General features: G+C 43.7%; 1 long non-coding RNA gene across 1 annotated transcript in view; it reads right to left on the bottom strand.

The window, feature by feature from the left end:
• LOC109117661 overlaps positions 1–4,359 on the bottom strand; it is a 21,266-nt gene extending 16,907 nt beyond the window's left edge. Inside the window, exon 1 of the long non-coding RNA XR_002024967.2 lies at positions 4,093–4,359. This is a non-coding gene — a long non-coding RNA (uncharacterized LOC109117661). The remainder of the gene's footprint in view (positions 1–4,092) is intronic.
• Positions 4,360–9,073: the final 4,714 nt, after the last annotated feature.

Below are 9,073 nucleotides of genomic sequence, written 5' to 3' on the forward strand. Positions count from 1 at the left end.
GGCTTGAGCTGCGCAGCTGGCCAGGGCCACAGCTAGCCTGGCCGGCCTTCGCGACCCGCTGAGTAGGGAGACCACATCGGAGGATTTTTTTTCTCTCCTTTCTTTTCTTTTTCTTCTTTTGCTCACGCGAAGCTTGGATTGTTTACGTTGGGGTTCCCCACTTTAACCTCTCACTCATGCAGAAACCATGTTCCTGAATTTTGCATTATGCGTTTTAATGTACATCTTCTTGCTTATCTATTGGAGGGTAGATCTAAGTGTATTTTATGCAGCGTATTAAATCGTGTATGGACTCAATACTCCTAGGTTTCTTATGGAGCCATTAAAATATCTATATATCTGTATTTTACTTTGTGAGTTAATCTGTTGCTCAGAATCTGACTTTTGTGAAATGTGTGCAATTCCTTCGACTGTGGCAAATTCTTTGATTGCAAGTGCTTTCAAAAATCACGCACTCTTAACTTTTCCCCCTTGTCGCTTTGAAGTAGGGTAAATATGACAATTTTTATTGGTCTCAATTATTGAAACTTGATCTAAGGACTATGTGGATGAAGGAGGCTGATTGCCTTTTTCTGGCCTTCAGTTCTAGTGACTTTTTAAAAGGGGTTTGTTAAGTACCTTTGAAGAATATGACATATGGTAATCGCTTGGCTGTAATGCAAATTACAAAACATAAATTCACTTTGGAATAAAAAAAAAACTCTAGAGCCCTTTCGGTGAGGACAATTGAAATTTATTATGTTTTTTAAAAAATTACTTTTTCCCCCTCTAGTTTGGGCACATGGCTAGTTACAGATCAACTTATTAGGAGGTCCTTGGAAAGAAGCTTGGGAAATGGGAGAGAGGAGATTGATCACAATCTGCATAATCAATAGGGCAGTGTGCTGCAATAGTGTACCTACATTTACTGTAAATTTCTACAATATCTGCAGTGTAAGTGCTCCAGTGTCTCGCTCGGCTTCTTTCAGCAGACTTAGAGGCAGAAAGCACAGCCAGAATTTGCTGCCCAGCCTTCGGGAACAATATGGGGAAAGTCCACTCCATAGTAGCTCATTTTAAAGCTCCTTCATTTTACTGAAGTGTGTGTGTGTGAGTGAATATGATGTCTTTGGATGCTGAACCCCAAAGTGTAGGTATCTTATGAGTTGGAGGGGAGTTGGAAATATTCTGGGGCTTTAGAGGTTGGGGGATTTGCTTATTGAATTACTACTTCTGAGGCCCTCTTTTCATGTTATTATGTTAGGTTACTTTAACTGGTGCGAGTAAATTACAGATAGGGTTATAAGACAGTAATGTATTGGAGATTGAAGCAATGGTAAAAGAGTTGGGGTTCGTGTGTGTAAGAAAGAGATAATACTGAGAGTTATAGTCAGTCTTGAAAGCTTGGTGGTCGGTGAATCCGTATTTGGAGATGATTTTGAAATAGCTTAGCAAATGGTGCACGACCGTATTTTGTAAAAAGTATATACGGAGTCAGTTTTGAAAGGACTGCGGTTTGGGAAGATGAGGTGTGGGCAGGAAACCCCACTGAAGGCCAGCAGCCTTCCCTGTCTGTGTCTCTTCCCTTCCCCCCTCCCTGGGTTTTAGTTTTTAATTACTTAATGCTGAAACACACAGGGCTTATATAAATATTTGCAAATGCTCTTTCCTATTGATTTCTCTGAATAAACTGCCCTGCTCTGGTCCAGAGAGGAGGCGATTCCGATCTGTAGACTTTTTAAACACATAAAGTCTCTGGAGAAGTATTTGTGCATGTGTACGTTCATGGGCAGTTGTAGGCATGAAGACTGGAGCGGCCCAAGGAGAGTTCAGGCTCTCAGGCTCTCAGTGGTGGGGCTGAGAGAGCTGGGCTGGAGCTGGCCCCATGGCCTGGCAGTTCTGACAGATGTGTTTTGTGTGTGTGTGTGTGTGTGTGTGTGTGTGTCCATCCCCGTCCGTCCATGTCCATACATACTGTGGGGGTATCTACACTGGGGAAGTCTGAATTATATGTGCCACCCCCCCTTTAAATATGGAACAGTTTCCTAGACTCGGTGACTGCCTTCTCCACAGGGTCACACTGAGTTCGAATCTGACCTAAGGTGCAGGAATCCTGCAATGGGGAAATAAAAGAATATACACAACGAGGTCAGGTCAGCTGTTCAGAGGCCAAAACCCCTACAGCTGCTTTGATTTGTGTGTGTGTGTGTGTGTGTGTGTGTGTGTATGTGTATTTTAGGCTCCTCCTGCCATGTTACAAATTGTGCCTCCCCCCTCTCAGGTGTTTGTGTAGTAGCTTAAAGGCACCAGAACTTCTGCCTACATAGCCCTATGCTCTCAGCTACAACCGAAAACCCACGATACAGAATGCAAAACAAAACAAGGGAGGAGGGGGAGAAAGAAACCCCTATTGAGTTCAGGCAAATAAGGTTGGGTCTACAGATCCGATTACAAAGCAGCTTTGAATATGCAAGACAGTGCACAAGACCAGTTATTCCAGTTATAACAAACTTAAAAAAAGAGAGAGAAAAGAAAAGGCATGTTTAGGTCGTAATTTGTTAGTACAAGGAAAAGAATCCCACGTAAAGCTGCCCTTTTATTTTTCCTCCCCTTTGCTGCCTTCACACAATTCACTAACCCTTTTTCCGATCCGTCTGCTCTATAGGTTCTTTTATTACAATCTTTTGGTTTAGGAAGATCGCTGCAAGCAACACATTTTCTGTATTTTTTCTCTCTTTATCTTAGAGGAAAGTTGGCAGGGGTTCTGTGGTTTGCAGTTACACAATATGTTATCGTGTTTTTAATCACTAAATCATTGCAGTGGTTATAGATTTACAGTCTTGGGGTATTACAGAGAGAAGCAACGGCGGCTATATATATGCTTTTAAATTACACCAATGTAAACTGAATGAAGCAGCTATGAATATGATCTGCAGACTTCAACACCCCCCCACCAGCTTTTTCTCCTGTCTGAGAACCCCCTCGTCCCAGATTTCTTGGTTGGTTTAAAATAAGCCATCCCCTTCCCTCCTTGTATTCTTTGTCTTTTTGGCCACCCTCTTTCAAAAGATCCATTTTTTTTTTCATTTTAGACCTCTAACCCCAGATAAGCTAGAATTCAAATTCTTGAAATAGAACTTTGGATCCCAGTATAATAATAATAATGAAAAGTGTGGATTTTCTAGGAAATCCTCTTGGTTTCCATACCGACCTGTATGGGGATGGAGGATTGATTGCAAATCAGAAGGTGGGAGTGGGTGAGGGAAAGGAAGCCAGGATGGTGGCACTCAGAAGGTCCTGTCACTGGAAGCCCACTTTCAGATTCCATTTTTTCCTTCATATTATTATGTAACAGAATCCTTGGCAGCATTAAAAATTCAGTATTACAAGCTGATTGTAATGCTGCCTCATTAGACAACGTTGTCTGGCCTTGTATTAAGTGAAACACAGAGCATGGCTTTTAGATTATAAACACCAATAAATATTAAGGCTCAGCAGAGGGGGAAGCAGCAACTGGGTTCTTGGCCCAGGCTAGTTTGATTCCCCCTCCCATCCGCTTCCCAGCATCCTCTCTCCTACCCCCCCATCCCATGGTAACTGTCATGTGTTTTTTTGCTGTGATGCTGATGTGTGGACCTTGCTGACATTTTAGGAAGGCTTTTTATAGAGTTATCTTGTGTACACAAAAGGTTTGGAAGTTTGTTTTGTTTTGATCTGCAGTAAACAGGTCCTTTACTTTGCTGATGTCATTTCCGTTCATATTTGAGTTGTTTATTGTGCTTCTTTGCAGGGCCCTCTCAGTCCCTCCCCCAACATTGCTTCTCAGCCAGAGCCTGTAGCTGCTTGGGGAAGGGGAGCTACGAGCTGCCAATGTCTGGGTTCAAAAGCTGAGAGTCAGTGTCTTTGACTAGTTCTGGGGTTGAACCGCTGGGGAGAATGCTTCCAGCCTCAAACTGGTTAAATACTCCAGTGTCCACTTGTCCTGGTATTTTCATGGCACCCGGTGATTCATCAGAGCTTCCTTTCCTTGGGATATCCCCCAACATACCTTGTCTGCGTCTTTAATACATCCTTATTGTGTGCTTCTTCAAGACCCCTCCCCAAAAAACCCACCTTGTAGCGATGACTGAGACTTTGATTCAGTTGTACATCTGAGGCTGGCATTAGTGACTTCAAGCTGTGAAAAAAAGAAACTGTTTCAAGGTCTTGCCCCTGGGGCACCCCCTCACCCCAGCACCTCCTTCTATCCTTGTTCTTTGCAGTTTTTCTTTTTTTTCATCCTGTTCTTTACCTTTTGGGAAATAAAAAGGCTATTCTGGTGTTACTAAAAGTGATCATAATGTTCACTGTCTTCTTATTTCCATGTGATCTACAATTGGACACCCCCTTAAAAAAAAAAAGTAAGATGGGGAAAAAAGAAAGAGGAAAAGCTGACTGTGTAGGCCCCAAAGGCCTTCCTCTAATAGGATGGTAGGTTTTAGGTTTTAAAAAATATTATTGTTTTGTTCTTTTAGGTTTAGAAATAATAGGGAGAGAGGGAAAAGCAGTCATTAGGAAGTTCCCTGAGCTGCTTTCCAACTAAGACGGGTGAAAAATGAACCAGCATTGACACTTGGCTCCCTGTGAAAGCCCCGTAACCTCTCCCCCCTTCTGTGGCCCTGGCCTTTTGTTCCTGGAGAACGGAGCTAAGGTACTTTTTCTCCCAGACCAAAGGCAGCAGGCAAGGAGTCCCCTTGTGAGCACATCGCCTTTAGATGGCCTTCTCATGGTTATTGTCAATGCAGACTTCCTCAAACAATTGCTCCAGGGAGACACAAAAGCAAAAACATTTGTCCTATTTTTTTAACCTCTTTGTTTTAGATTTTTTTTCATCCATTCTTTAAATTTCACAGTTTCTATTTGTCTGCAGAGAGACAAACGGAACAGCATGAAGCACATTTTACCGTAGGCCTCACTGGCGATTGGAACAGCCTCAATAGAAATCCAAATTCTAAAACACTGGCTGACTTAGAGGATATGTGAAATTTCAGCTCAGGGCTCTGAAGTCAGATTAGCACAGATTTGGAACAAAAATGCACTACAATGAAAAGATAAGAAAATGGGATTGTAGAATTATTGAGGGGAAAGCGTGAAAGAGTCATCTTTTGTTTATCTTGTAATATTCTGCCCCTACTTAGAAGTGGCCGCTTGATAGAGAAGAATTACAAACCTACACGAAATTCTTCATTAAAAAAAAATCTGTTCCATGGCTGTTGTGCTTCTGATACACCATAAGTGGATTTGAAAGCTTAGGAGTAGCAGAACTGTTGGGATATACTATGGAATTGATACTGTGTTGAGAAATTTTTTTTAAAAAACTAGGATTTATGTAAACAGCCAATATTCCCCTCCCCCTTTTCTTTTCCTCTCCTGTTTCCTGTTTCCTTTCTCCTGCCTCCAACCTGCTTCCCCTCCAAGAATTCAGTGGTTTGCATCAGGCCAGTGTAAAGGGATGTGTCAGACAGCTGAGGATAGCCCAGGAACAAAATAGGAGTCCACCTCTTTTTTCTTTGGATCCAAACAAAGCGCCACTCTTCTTGTAATGTATGGACCTGATTGCAATGATGTCCTTAAGCATCTATCTGCCTTTTCATTAAGATTCTCAATTTCAAGGTTTAGACACACAAATGTAAGAATCCCCCTGGGTATAAAAGTCTTGCATGGCAAATTCTCTTTGCCCTTTCAGAAATAATATTTTTGTTAAAAAAAAAAACAAAACAAAACAGAGACCTGTCTACTAACATTTAAAGCTGTTTTCAAGGCAGCTTCTGTATTTTTGCTTTCTCTAGACTTGATCTTTGCAACTTACAGTTATTAGAGAAAAACTCTTTTAGATCACAGTTTTTTAAAAAATGGCTACTCATTTGTGTCTGTCTTGTATGTATCAGTGATAGTTTAGGGATCAAGCAGCGGAAGGTGGGCAAGTAAACTAGGTAACTGTCCATTTATGATTTGAAGGTAAAAATTAATCTGTGGAATTGGCACTGCAGTGATATATGGAGGCCTGAGGTTTGTGTCAGAGAAATGTGAATTGAAACATCTGTGTGTGGGTCTTGGTGCTCCAGCCTCCTCCTCTGGCTGTGCAGGCCTGCCAGGGCTGTCCCTAGGAAAACCTGCATTCTGTACCATACCCAGCAGGGCCTGGCCATCCAGCAGGTACCAGGTCCCTAAATAAAACTGCCTCAAAAATCATGGGGTGAACTCAGGGCATGCAGCATGATTCAGCTCCACAGGGATCCTTATTTTTTTTCAGGGGCATTTGTTTGCATGGCTCCCCACTCCCCGTGTTTTCTTATCTAAAGCTTCTAGGTTATTTAAGCACAAGTTTTAAAATCCACGTGGATGTATAATTTAGTAAAAATAGAAGGCTCTGGAAGAATACACGAATCTACCTAAATCTAAGTGTGCTGTGAAGAGAGCCCAGAATGCTGACATCCACTGTATCTTCTCTCAGATCATATTTACCTTTGCTGAAGTGAAAGGCAGGGAGGGAGATGGGGGGGCAGGTTTGGCTGGGTTGGATCAGTGTGATTTAGCAGCCAGCTAAGCATTGGGGGCAGGCCTCTGGCTTGGAGAATGGGAAAGGGAATAGAGAAGGGGTTAGCTAGCTTTCCCTGATTTATTTTAAAATATTTATCCTTTGGCTGTTGCCAATTACAGTTTCCAGATGAGACGAGACTGGATACGGAGAACTCCAAGAGAAGAATTGCCTCTTCTGAGAGTGGGTTTATTTGTCAACAGTGGTCAGGATGGGGCAATGAGGATGTCAGGCTGTCACTGCTGGGTAGTTCCTGAGTTACACGTCAGGCAGCTGCCGTGGGAAGAGCTGGGCCAGGATGATAGAATTGGCAGTGTGTATTTCAGAGAAACTATTAGCTCCATACGTCAGTGAGAAAGTTGAAAATTTCCTCTGAAGTAGTCGAGTTTTTGTTAAAGATGAAAATAAGTTTCATCAAGGTAGCACCTGGCTTGTGTGCAGTCCTTTATATTCATAAATGGTATAGAGGCCATAGATTACCTGCCTGTGACTTACCTGTTAATTTTTGCCGGGAACAAAGGCAGGCTTGAGTAGGCCTCACCAGGCGTGTAGCTATTGCAAGATAAAGATAAAAGGAAAGGGACCCAGATCTGTCTCTCAGTCCCTTTTGTCAGGCCTCTGAGGTACAGGAGGCCAGTCACCTATGGTCTAGGAGAGAGGTTGACAGGGCATTTGTCCTCAGGGCTCTGCCAGAACCTTCTCATCCTCCCAGATTACTGAGGCCTCATTCTTTGGGTTTTCTAGCTTTTGTTTTATTGCAGGTATTTCTCTGCAGCCCTCACAGGTTCATGATGTCACCAGATTACGAGGTTGTCCCCTGTTAATAAAAGTTAACACAAAGCAGCAAAATTAGATTTTCTGGGAGTATAAACATTTTCTTGTTGTCTTTGTCTGCCAGGCTGTGGGTTGCTTCCAGGTGAGGAGCAGGGTATCTGGAGGCCTTCATTTTCCGGAAGAGATTTCCAGGGGTATCTCTGCATGGTGGGCCACATTGCCTGAGTTACTGCTACCATCCTCATCTTCATGTATTATTCATAGTCCCCTTTTCAATTAAATTATTAATTGGTTTTCTTTAAGGTGTTCCTGACTCATGTGGCCAACATAAATAACAGTGTGTTTTGAAAACATACCACCTGTTCTAGGGCCTGAGGTCAGATGGCCTGGAAACAGCGCTTCACTGACTGGACTCTGGTGTACAAAATCATCTCTGCTTTCCTTTTGGGCTTTCCACGCCCCCCACCCTGCCCCCACTCTCTCACGTGTGACTGAATTTGGCTTGTGCCCTCCTTTGTCCCTAATCGGACATGATTCCCTTGAGGCAATCTTTTCTCCCAAGGCTCTAGCTGAAAAAAAAATTTTTTTTTCAGTCTGTTTTCTATACTAAAATGTAGTGGGATTGTCTGTAGCCAACAGGTTAGATATTTACATTAATTTGAATCCAAATTGTGCAAAATGCCTTTTACACGGGGACATGGTAGGTTTCATCAGGCAAGCTTCCCTTTCTGTCTCTGTTACTGTGTGCTTAATGCTAATACGATTCCATACATACTGCTCTTCGTCTGGTGAGCTTATTATATTTCTAACACTTGCATGGTTCATTATTGTGCAGTAGGAAAAGACTCTCTGGGCTGTAAGGCCAGCCTGGGTGGGTGGCTTTCAGAAAGGGAAAAAGCAGGTGTCCTCTTTTCTATGCTGAGAGAACTGGGAGTAGATTCAGGCTGAGAGTGGGATTCTGACAGAGGACAGGGGACTTCCGGTGAAATTTCTGCGGTGCTGCCTTTGCACATCGGAGTGGAAAAGGTGAACTTGGGGATATAGAAAAGTGTGCAGCAATTGCTTTGACCAACAGGGGTGGCCACATTAAATCTGACCGTGGTGGTAGATTCTCCCTGGAAAGGGCATGATCCCTGCCATCTTTGAAATAACGTGGCTTTGTAAGGCGACTCTCCTTAAAGCGTGTAATTGTAAACTGGTTCCTTTTCTTGTTACTTTTTTCTACCTCCCTTCTTGGTAGTCTTTCTTTCCTCCTTCTCTCCCTTCAAAAACTAGCCTTAAACTCTCAGTGGAGAGCAAGGGATGTTTTTTGTAAGTTTCTGCAGCTGAAAAACAGAAGTGCTCTGTAAAGCAGTTAATAGGATGGGTGTGTGTTTCAAATAAAATTCCTGTCCACATTGGCCAATGTCCCCGTGCTAGAGTGGCCTGGCTCTGACGTGGAGGAGGCCCAGAGACCCAGTGGTTCCGGTTCTGAGGCCCCAGGCTGCTTTTTGTGGCCGAGGGCGAGTTCCTTTCTTCTCACCGGATGATTCAGGCCGCCCCTGACTTTTGAAGAGCGAGGGGTCACTGCCTCCGGGGAGGACCGGGCTTTTGTTCCCGCCAGGCTGGTTCCCGGGGTGGTGCAGGCCGGGCTGCCAGGGTGTCCTCTGTCCCCCGCTGTGCGAGTGCGGCCCGGCCTGCCCCAAGGCCCACGTCCTCCGGAGCCAGTGCCGGGGCCTCGTGTGCCCCGTGTGTGTCCCTGGG

This window comes from Fukomys damarensis, unplaced genomic scaffold (genome assembly GCF_012274545.1).
Source record: "Fukomys damarensis isolate Sample0158 unplaced genomic scaffold, DMR_v1.0_HiC HiC_scaffold_32, whole genome shotgun sequence".
NCBI lineage: Eukaryota > Metazoa > Chordata > Mammalia > Rodentia > Bathyergidae > Fukomys > Fukomys damarensis.